Below are 12165 nucleotides of genomic sequence, written 5' to 3'. Positions count from 1 at the left end.
CCATTTGGGAATCTCAAACAGTGTGAGACACTGTTGTACATTGCATTTTGTGACTTCCTAATTGCGAGTCAAAAAAAGTCGCAATTAGCAAGTCGCAAATCTATGTGATAGCACATTTGACCATAGGTTTGCTAGATCACTGCTTTACACTAAACCCTGTGTAAACAGTACTGTCCTAAACTTTCGTTTTAAAAATCTTTTGTTAAATGATTGATAAAATTAAGCAAATGAATCTCATTGCTCCGAAGTGCACTCATTTGTTGAATGAAATATCAGAACCTACACACGGCGACCTGTAGATTTGATTCAAACAAGATGGTTATGTTCTTATTCCTGTTTTTCCTCATCAAAATAGGCTTTATTTTATTTGTATTTATCGAAATCATAAAAGCGTACAATACATAGTAAGAAATCATACATTTAAAAATCAAGCATCAGTAAATATATCAAAATATAGCAAAACTTCAATGCAAAAATGCAATATAATAATCTAATACAATCTGGTGGTCCATAGTAAGACTATTGCAATGGATAAAAAGTCAGCAAGGCTTAATAGGAAAGAATAGAATTATGCAGATTTTATTTCCTACATTGCACATACTAATAGGACTCTTGCTTAAGTGCTTTCACCGTCATCTATAAACAGATATTGGCATATGCAAATATAGTTTCAGGAAAAAATGTTAAAAAAAAAAACTATTTCCAATTGCTCACCTAAGGCACCAAATTGAATGTGTGATGTGATTTGGAAAAATAATAAAACATGATAAAATTCTACATCCTGTTTTTCTCAGTGTCCTAACCATGCCATTGTCATTCATGAAGTCCTATTTCCCTGAACATGGTTCCAATAAATTAATAGTTTTTGCAATTTGCCAGCACAATGGAAAGAAAAAGCTGCTGCTACACAAAATATTTGCAATTATTCTATGGGTATAAATATATTATGTTTTATTTTGTTACTGATTTTTCTATGCCTGGGTGAAATGTTTAATCTATAAATTTCACACAATATTTAAATCGGAGGAATTTACTCTTGTAACGTGGAATTACTTATAAATTCCCCTGTTGCACTGGTGGAATTAATCTGCAAAAAACTAAGGGCCTCATTATGAGTCTGCAGCCTGGCAGTCCCTGCAATTGTAATCCACCAAGGCAGCGCTGCCCTGAGGATTACGAGTCCCCATACCGCCAGCCTTTCCATGGCGGTTACACTGCCATGGAAAGGCTGGTGGAATGGGGGTGACGGGAGAATGCCTGGGGGACCCTGTACTGCCCATGCACTTGACATGGGCAGTGCAAGGGCGCTGTAATTCAGGCAGTGAAAAGCACTACAGGCTGCCCATGGGGGCCCCTGCACTGCCCATGTCAAGTGCACGGACAGTGCAGGTGCCCCCATGGGGCCCCCGGCACCCTGTATCTGTCAGTCTTTGCATGGTGGTGGAACCGCATGCAAAAGCTGGCTGATATGGGAGTCGTAATCCCCAGAGCAGCGCTACTTGCAGCGATGCCCTGGTGGATTAAGACCGCAGGCACCGCCAGGCCATGGGCCGGTTTAAAAGTGGTGGTGCCGGCAGTCGGACTGTGGTGCTTTCACCGCGGTCATAATGTGGCTGTCGGACCACCTCTTTGGCAGCACTCTGACTGCCACTGCGAGTCTGGAGGTCTTAGGACCGCCAGACTCGTAATGAGGACCTTAGTGTTTTCTGAAGTTTGTCCCAGCTGTGGTTCATCTTTTGGTAGCCAGAAATGTTACATAGGAAGGTTTCCTAAACTTCCACTTAGTTTTCAATATCTATGTAATGTCTGTGTGCAATATTTATAGAAAATCATCTTCTCTTTTCATGACGGTGCAGTTTTCTAGTAGGCAGGGAAGTCTTAACTTATAGGATTCTGGCACTGGTGATGGCCGCATGAAACATATATTTGCACATGCTCTTGCTTTTGTTTTGTGTGCACCCAGTGGTGGCCGCTACTTATCTCAAGGATGAGTGCGGGCCAATAAAATAAAAAATTTACTTGCCTGCCGCCATTGCCACTGGATGCCTCGCTCCTCTCCTGATGGTGTTGGTGTCCCAGCAGCCACTGGAACACCAGCACAGGCTCCCCGTGCAACTCTGACACTGCCATCATGCTATACCTAGCATAACAGCACCTTCGGAATTGGTTTGAGTGGCTTGGTCTTCCACTCAGACAGTGCACTGGAGTCTTTGGTATTTCTCCTACCCGGCTGTGCCTAAGTAACCTAAGTGCGCATGTCAGTTTGGCTAGCCTAAGACAGCCAGCCAAACTGACCTGCGCACTTGGGTGCACTCACTCCACTCCTCCTCCTCCCTCCCATGGCCCAGCCCCAGCCCTCCCTGCACATGCTGGCTCAGAGCCTGCACCTGAAAAACAAAATGATAATGAAACACTGTTTTATTTTTCAGCTGCTGGCTCTGAGCCAGTGGGGCGATGCCCCTTTGCCATGTGGAGGAGCTTCCCCTGTGTACACCACTACCGAAGTAAGGAGTGAAGTTTTGTTTTGTTGCTTCCCTGATGCTCACAGAGATCGTGATTTAATCCAGAAGTTGTATATTTTTAAACACTTTCGCACACTGTTTTGCTAATAAAATGTTGAGGAAGTCATGCAGTAATAAGATAAAAATTCAAGTGCTTAATCTGCTATCACGTTGGAGCAAGGTCTCCAATGGGTTTGCTGAAAGAAATTAGATTTCATCCATGAAGGATTCGATTCTCAGACTGACGAGCAAATTTACTATAGAAATCTAATTTTTCCTTTATAAATCACCAGACAGATGCAGACAGTTTAGAAATGTGGTTACTGCTGCAAATGGCAGGCTATCCGCTTCTGTAAATATGCAAGAAGAGGGATATATCCGGAGAAAGGGTGTAAAGAATCACACTTTCTCCTAACATTTTCCTCACAATCTCTGCATTTTCATCACTTTTATTGGCACAGCCACTGCTGTAACAGTAGCCCCCGCAGCGTCTGCGGGGTGGGGGACCCCGGGCTTCAGAGGGCCTCCTCAGCACAGTGCACTGTGCACGGGGACCTGGCCCCTGGCCGGAAAGCACTTGTCTGGGTGGAGGAGGGGGCCCTCCTTGTACTTTGCAGCACTCCCCAATCAAGTTGCTTTACGCCACTGGCCACAGTACCTGATAAGATTAGGAGAAAGAAATGTGAATGGCAAACGTATTTTTCCTTCATATTTTTCCTATTTATACTGCAAATCAGTCAGTATTATTGAGACTGACAGTAGTTAAAAACAATGCAAATGAAATTTGATGCTTGTAACGTTTTTATTTAGGTACAGAGATAGAAATATTTGTAAAGCGTCAGTAGTGGTGTTCCATGGACTCTTTCTTAGCATTCTCTTGGTAAAACATTCTTCTAGTCAGCATTAGCGGAAGTGCAGGCCTCTATGAACCTAGGGTGTAAAGCTCACATATTAGGCAAATGTGGTTGACTGTCAGGGTCCTAAAGCCATGTATTCAAAAAGGGGAGTTTAAGTGTGTTGCAACACATTTTAAAATATATAACAGACAAAAACATTTGCAACTAAATTTTGCCCCAAACCCCTAACAAGGAATGGATTACACTGAAATATCTTTCAGCTGCTGTTATGAGCATCAACGTATAAAGTATTTCAGAAGTGGATAACTTCTTTCCAAAAGCACTGAAAAGTGCTCTTATTGCAGACTTCATTCCTGTTTGTATTTCAAGGTGTGCACTGACTAGAAAGTTGTAATTACACACATGCACAAAGTAAACAGATCCTTTCTTCATCATTACCATTCCCAGCCCTCAAACAGGGTGGGGCATAGATAGAATAATCCCATTTGGTTATTTTTTCCTATGTAGCAATATCGCCTAATAGCTGTAACTAGTTGGGGGAGGATAGTGTAAAGCTTCAATTATTGACACTAAGGGCCTGATTACAACTTTGGAGGATGGTGTTAATCTGTCCCAAATGTGATGGATATACCACCTACCGTATTACGAGTCCATTATATCCTATGGAACTCGTAATACGGTAGGTGGTATATCCGTCACTTTTGGGATGGATTAACACCGTCCTCCAGAGTTGTAATCAGGCCCAAAGTCACTTCTGGGCTGAAACCTAAAGCGCACAGGGCTGACTCTGTTAACAAGGCTCCTAACATTGAAACGTGCAAGCACAAACCAAACATTCATTTTAAAAGATTACACACACTCATTCTTTCACACACACATGCATGCACATCCATTAACAACATTCATAACATTCAAACATGCACACACACACCAAACATTCATTTTAAAACATCTCACACACACACACACTTACCTTCAGCCTCGAGGTCCCAGGAGGTTTGGGACTGCTGCCTGAGTAAAGGCAGCAGTCCCAGCCTCGTCACAGAGTGGATGTGTGAAAGAATGAGTGTGTGTGTGATGTTTTAAAATGAATGTTTGGTGCGTGCGTGCATGTTTGAATGTTATTAGTGTTGTTAATGGATGTGCGTGCGTGTGTGTGTGTGAAAGAATGAGCGTGTGTGAACTTTTGAAACTAATGTTTGGTGCGTGCGTGCATGTTTGAATGTTACAAGTGTTGTTAATGGATGTGCGTGCGTGTCTGTGTGTGAAAGAATGAGTGTTTGTGTGTGCTTCCCGGCCGCCCCCCTCCCTCCCAAAAGCTGCCGGCCGCCACTGATGGTGACTGTTTTTCCTTTGGCTATACAACTCTGTGCACCCTACCCCTGCTAACTAGAGGTAAAGTGCCTGAGCCTCCATTTTCCACATGATGAAATTAACATAAGTTTGAAAGTTAAATGTCATAAGTGGAGCCGAGCACCCATTGTGCCATCCTCTATAGTGCCAATGTAAACATAACTACAGGCATAATCTTTGCAGCCTGGGTGCGGTTTAAACTGCAAATTCAACTTGTCAAATTAACCCATTTGGACAGGCCTAAATCTCCCTTTTAAATGATAATAGGTCATTCCTAAGTATGCCTGGAATGCTGAAATACATATGAGTCAGGTTGCACAATACTTAAAAGCAAGCCATGTAAAAATGTAATGGTAAAAATGTCCTTATAGTGAAGCCTCAAAAGCTATTTTCACTGTAATAGTGTTGGCTATTCCATAAAGCACTGGGGTTCAATAAGAAATGAGGAGGTATATTTACAAGAAAGTGGCACATCAGCCACGATGCATCACTTTACTTGTGCCCCCCTGGCCCATCTAACATCACCACGGTAGCGCAGTGTTTACAACACCGCATACCATGGCGCACGTTAGCACTATAGCGTCAAAAGTTTTTATGCTATTGTGGCGCATTGGTCCAGCAATGCGTGGGGAGGCCCATTGGAAACAATGGGAGCATCAACTTACCACCTGTCTTGTGCAGGCATTAAAAATGACAAGAAAATTGGCGCAGTGAAATTTTGTAAATTTCACTGTGCCATTTTTCTATGCCTCCTAACAGGGGAACACCTCTCTTACATACATTATGCCTGGCACAGGCATAATGTGGCACAAGTGTTTACAAAGTGGCGCATTGCATGCATTGCACCACTTTATAAATATGGCGTGAGGAAATGTCCTACTTAAGCCTCTGGAGGCCCTTTACATGACTTTAAACCATCTCATTGTAGTTGAATAGCTACCTTGATGAGGTATGAAAACTGCTCCAAGGCCTTGAGAGTTAGATATGTTAGTCTTATGGTGGTCGTCCCCCAAATCTTTTTGCCTGTTTCCCTTACATTTTTTCTGTATCTTTTTGTTGGCTTTAGAACTCTAAGCACTTTACCACTGCTGACCTGCACTAAGGTGCATGCGCTTCTCCCCTAAACATGGTAACATTGGTGCATCCACAAGTCCCTTGTAAAGTGATATACCTTATACACAGGACCTGTAAATTATATGCTACCAATGGGCCTGCAGCACTAATTGTGCCACCCACTTAAGTAGCCCTTTTAACATGTCTCAGGCCTGCCACTGCAGAACCTGGGTGTGTAGTTTCACGGCTGTTTTGCCATGGCATATAAGGCCCCTTCCCAAGCCTTAAACTCCCCTTTTATTATATACAAGTCACCTCTAAGGTAGGGTCCTAATTAGCGCTAAGGGCAGGATGCTATGTAACTAAAAGGTATAACATGTACTTTTAAGTTTTACATGTCCTGGTAGTGCAAAAGTCCCAATGTCGTTTTTCACTACTGTAATGGCTACTCCTCTTATAGGCCTCTCATAGACCAGCATTGGGAATCCCTCAATATACTTATAAGCTGTAATTCCTGATCAGAAAGGAGTAGCTGCATCATGTTTCATAAAATTGGAATGGTAACGATACACCCTCTTTACTGGTAAAGTTGGATTTAACATTATTATTTTAGCAATGCCACTTTTAAAAAGTGGCCATGTATCTTCTCTTACAGCTATGTGTGCCTGCAGCCTGTCTCCAATATACATCTGTGGTGGGTTACAGCTACATTATGTGCATTCCCTCTAGACACCCACAAACACAAGAAGGGAAGGTATGTCTGAGCCCTCATCTGCATGCTGATGTCTCTTCCTGGGCAGGAAGAGAGAAGGGTGTCTGACACACCTGAAAAGGCAGTGCCTATCCCTACACAGTGAGTTGATTGCTCCCTACTGATAGTCTGGAATCATGGCTGATCAAGAAAGTACGTATATGCACTTCAAAGACCCTTATTTGAAGTCAGCCCCACTTCAAAGGCACATTTGGTTATAAGACCTGGGACTCTGACCATACCAGATCACTACTCCACCTGGCCTGTGACGAACCCTGCCAGCAGCAAGGACTGCTGTCCTACAAGGAGTGCCACTGTGCTGGACTACTCTCCAAGAAGGTCTGCTCTCTGCTTTGATGAGTTACTCGTCTGCCTATTGATCTCTGCCCTGCTAACGGAGGACTGACTTCTCCCATCTGAACCCAGAGTGACTCCAAGGGCATTTTGGGTTTTCTCCGATCTCCTGCAGTCTCGGAGACATCAAAGACAGCCTGCAACAAGCAACTGGACTCTGTCTGCTGTGAGTCCTGCTCTGCCAAGTGGTGCCAGTCCAGTTCTGGACCATTGGAAGCGAGTGCCTGTGGTGCAACACAAGAAAACCAATGAATTGGTGATGTTGCGCCAATTGGAACTGGCACATTACCACTGACTAATTGCTGCTATTACCCGAGCAGTGGACACCGCATTGCGACTGCGCAACACATCTTCCCCTGATTTTGATGTATCTGCGACCTTGCCCAGCTCGACGGCAAAGCGTTGCTCTCATTCAGCAGTTTGACAATGACGCATCACCTACACGCATCACCTACACGCCCAACACTACCTGATCTTTGACACCTCCTCGATGCTGTGCAGTTCAGAATGGATGAATCGCCTGCACCTCCTCGAACAACAGCAACACATTTCTTCCTCTGCTCCATTTAATGAGTCCGTGATGTCAACGCTTCTTCTATATAAGGTACTCGCTCAATGGACCCTGCATGGGTTCTGTAGCCATCCTGCTCTTCATTGTGATCAGGCTGAACCTTAGATATACCCCGGTCTAGCTTGACCTCAAGTAAAGATTTGTAAAAGTAAAGACTTGTAAAGACTTGCATCCATTCCAATCTCCAACTGTGCTTTTATATGATGAATCTAATACTCTGTAGAGTCTTAGAGGTGAGCGGCCCCCATAGTCACACTCTGGAAGAAAGAAACCCTGAAGATGTAGTACTTTTGGGTGTTTCCAGTGTCATAATTACATGTTTCCATAGTAATTAGGGCTCCCAACTTACTTCATCAATGGTATTTTCCCATCAGGGACCTAAGAGTGTCGTCTAAGTCCTGCATCTTTGGTCTGTGGTGCTCAGGTGCTTTAGATAATTTTTCCAGGTCATGTGGCATATTAACAAACATGCTATTAAAGGTTAAATGAAATACGGATAATGCTATTTTGCCAGTTTGAACGTTTGTACGAAAATCGCTGGTTCTCCATACAGTTTGCATTCGATTAACAATAATTAATAATATGATGATCTATTCCTGTTGAATCTTCTTTTAGAGACTTCAATAATTCTTAAGTTAAAGATATATAAATCATAGGAGTGTTTCATCGGGGATTTATTTTTTATTTCTCTTCAGGTTTATCGGATTGCCTTACTATTGCATACTACTGATTCCTAACAATGCAATCAGTGGACTCACTAAGCATCTAGTAAGCAGGTAGTAGGGCAAGTTTACAACAAAATGTGTGCATTCAGTGCATATGCTCTGGCATTGAAATGTTTTCACATGTATTTTTATTCCTCTGCATGTGAGTAGAGTGATTACTGAACATTCTAAAAGAAGACATGGCACATGGAACTGTAGCTTTGCATCCTATTAACTTAACTGAAATTTGGCATTTCCTTACTCAGGCACCCTCAAACCATGTGAGTACCAGAACTAGGGTGCGCACATTAGGCAGACATGAAACAGTGGTTAGGCCCAGCCATTATCGTCTATGTAGAAGTGGTTCCCCAATCCTCAAGGTATTGTCAAAGATCCACAAAAGGGTGGGCATGGCACACATAATGGTTGCTATAGCCTTCAAACACCTCCTAAACGTCTGGTTTGAATTTACTTATGCACAGGTAGTGTAGAAGTGACTCCTGCTGTATATCACTAGAAGTGGTCCTCTGTTCAGACACTGGATCGAGGTCTTGGATTCCTGAATGGTGCAGACTGAAACTGCACACCTACAATGGGTGGAGCATCAGATAGTTAATTGGTCTTTGTGCAATTTGTGCCATAGGGTGGGAGAAATCTCACACACAAATGACAAAACACTGGGCAGTAAAAATATACAAGTTACAACAGTGGGTCCACGTTCCATGTTACGAAAGGACATTCTGTCAACCTGCTTAGTATCTATGCAAATTAACTGTCTCATTAGAACCCGAGAACAAACAGCTGCCATGGGAATCAGAGCAGGTGATTGAGAGTTCATCAAAATCATATGCAAAGTGAGAGCCCAAGATATCTAGCAATGTTCCTGTCTTTCCTGGTAGAAAGTAGGGGGGGAGTGGAACTGTCAGGATTTTATTCCATGAAATTCCATGGAATTACATTGAAATTCCATGAGATTCCATGGAATTCCCTAGGGAGGTAGAGTAGGCATTTGGGGCTATTTTCTTAGCGCAAAATGCACCATTGCGGCCAAAAATAAATGCAAGGATGCATTTTGCACTTAGAAAACAGAACAACCAACTACTATGTTAGGGCAGCATCACTGAGTGGTATGCAGGGGTTTCTAATCTTTAGAAACCACTGGAAATGACTTTGCAGTGCATACCCCTTTGAGCCATTACATACTCTGCATGGCAACTGCAGAGAATCGAAGCGTGCAGAATGGCATTTGCCTATGCTGCTTTCTTAGTGCAAAATGCATCCTCACATCCATTTATGTATGCTGAGGGGTATGCACTGCAGTGATTTTTAAAAGGTCAGGAAGAGAGAGCAGGCCCCCTAATTTTAAAAACAACTGTAGATCACCGAGGGGTGTGCACTACTGCTTGTTTGGATGCCCAGGGGTATGCACTGCAGTGATTTTTCAACAGGGCGGGAAGAGGCAGCAGTCCCTCTAATTTTAAAAACCACTGCAGGGCATCGAGGGGTGTGCACTACTATGGTTGTCTGTTTCTAAACAGGGCTGCAAGAGGAAGCAGTCCCCCTATGTTTAAAAACCACTGTACTTTAAACTTTAATTCACAGTGACTTTTAAACATAGAGGGACTGCTCCCGCTTCCAGCACTCTTAGAAACAAATAATTACTGCAGATTAGTTCCGTCAGCTGAATGGACAAATTCCTCTGAATCTGCCTGCAAAAATAATTATTTCGCTCAGGCCTATTAGAAAGCACTCATATACTCTTAATGTCTCACAAAACAAGACATTAAAACAAAGCAACATGTGCAGATTTAATTGAGAATACATGAAACAATATTGTTGCAAAATATTTGTTCTTGAAAATCAGTTTCAATACTGTACAGAAAAAGGAATATTTGTAAAGTAACATTTCAAATGAAATGTTTTGTTAGCATGTTGCCTGGAGTATATATAGGATTGCAAAATGTTGTAGAACTTTAACAGAGTAATTTAAATTTCCCTTCCTTATGAGGCAAGGCAACATCTGCCTTTGACCTGTTTAAAAAATCCCTACCTTGTCTTAGCATTTTTGCCTTCTGCTGAATGGGCGGACTGGCACAAAAAATGAGCCCTGGAACCAAATTAACAGTGGTCCCATTAGCTAACGAGATACCAAAAAAAAAGTGACCCTCCTTTGCAAATCAGGTCAGATTTGACCTTGTAAAGCAAGCCATGTTGTGTACGGTAGGGGAGACTGCATCAGTGGTGACTGGTGTTCATGAGCAAAAGGGGTGTTCGCCTTAATCATAGCGAAGCAAGAACAGAGAAATAAACACAGAGTAGCTGAAATTAAAATACTGCTCCGAGACAGTGTGCTGAATGGTGAACTCTAGTGGACTCTGCACATTTTCTGCTGTACAAGTGCCAGTCGAGCGAAGTTTTCTTCGACCTGCAAGCACAAGCTACAACAGTGACATCATCGGAGGGGGGAGGGCTTATTTACAATGCAATTGATCTGGTTGCTTTTGGGGAGCAAAAACAGTGGCCACAGGAGGAGTTAGCAAAGCTCTGTTCACTTCAATGGCTGGGGTGGGGCAGGCTGATGAGAACAAGGAGGGAGTGGGTGGCAACAATTTGTTATCTGCACAGAGAAGCAGACTGTAGGAAGGGTGGAGGGGACTGCTCTCCTGGCAGTAATACGTGTTCAGTATTGAATTTGGTTTCACTTTGAAAACAAATTATGGAGCTGAGCATGACAGAGTTCTCCTTATCATAACTGTATGGGCCCAAGACAGGGAAGTGAACAGCTGCGAACAACAAATGCACTAGTGGACTAAGAGGTAAGTGTGCTGTTAAGCTTCTGCCTACCCCAGGGGCTTTGTCACCCTCCCTCAGCCTTTAGCCGCGATAGTGGGGTGGGGTTCTTGATGGGCCTCTTCTGTCTGCAACTCGGCAGACAAAGGCTCATAAGTAACTTCGGAGGGTGAGTGAGTGAAAGGATAAATGGGTGGGTGGATTGATGGATGGATGTGTGAAATGGTGGATGGATAGATGGATGGATGAATGCTTGAAAGGATGGAGGTAAGAATGGAAGAGTGAAAGGCAGGGAGAGTGTATGAGTGAAAGGGAGGATGGATGGACAGATAGATGGCTAGATGGATGGAAATGATGGGTTGATGGATGATGAGAGAAATGATGGATGGTAGAATGAGTGAAAGAACGGATGGATGGCTGAGTGGAAGTTTTAATAGATGGATGAGTGGATGAATGGATAGAGTAAAAGGATGGATGGATGAGTGAAAGGATGAATGAATGAAGGGATGACTAAAGCAACAGATAATGAAAGGCAGGGTATATGAGTTGTTATGAAAGAATGGATGGATGGATGAGTGAAAGGGGGAACTGATGGATTAATAGATAGTGAGATGGCTGAGTGAAAAGGTAAATGGAGGGAGATATGAATGGCTGGCTGGATGGGACAAAGGGTGAATGGATGGGTGTATGGATGGATGGTTGAGTGAAAGTGTGGACAGATGGATGGATGGATGGAGTGAAATGATGAATAGATGGAACAAAAGGGTGGGTGGATGAGCAAAAGGATGTATAGATGATTGAATGGATGGATGAATGGATAGATGAAAGGGGGATGGGTGGATGAAAGGAGGGATAGGTAGGTGAAAGGAGGGATGAAATTGGTTTGATGGATAGGTCCCTGAACCAGTGGTGGTTCTCCTTTATGTGCTCCACAGCTACACTACACCCTCCTTATTTTGTGGTCCATTTGTATTGTATCATCGTGAACAATCAGTCACTCTTGAAATAATAAAAATAAAATGCCGACCCACTTCAATCCCCACAACAAGCTGAAGCAGCTTAGGACATTGTTTGATTGCTGACACAGGTGCATGAAGGTACTTGCCTCAGACAACAGAGATACTCTTCAGAACTGGTGAAATCCCAGCACTGTGAGCATGTCTGTGTGACTACGTGTGTGAGTTAAAGTGAGAGAGAATTCAGTGGAGGAATGAGTCATAGTGAGTATGAA

This window comes from Pleurodeles waltl, chromosome 6 (assembly GCF_031143425.1).
Source record: "Pleurodeles waltl isolate 20211129_DDA chromosome 6, aPleWal1.hap1.20221129, whole genome shotgun sequence".
NCBI lineage: Eukaryota > Metazoa > Chordata > Amphibia > Caudata > Salamandridae > Pleurodeles > Pleurodeles waltl.
This window is presented reverse-complemented; position numbering follows the sequence as displayed.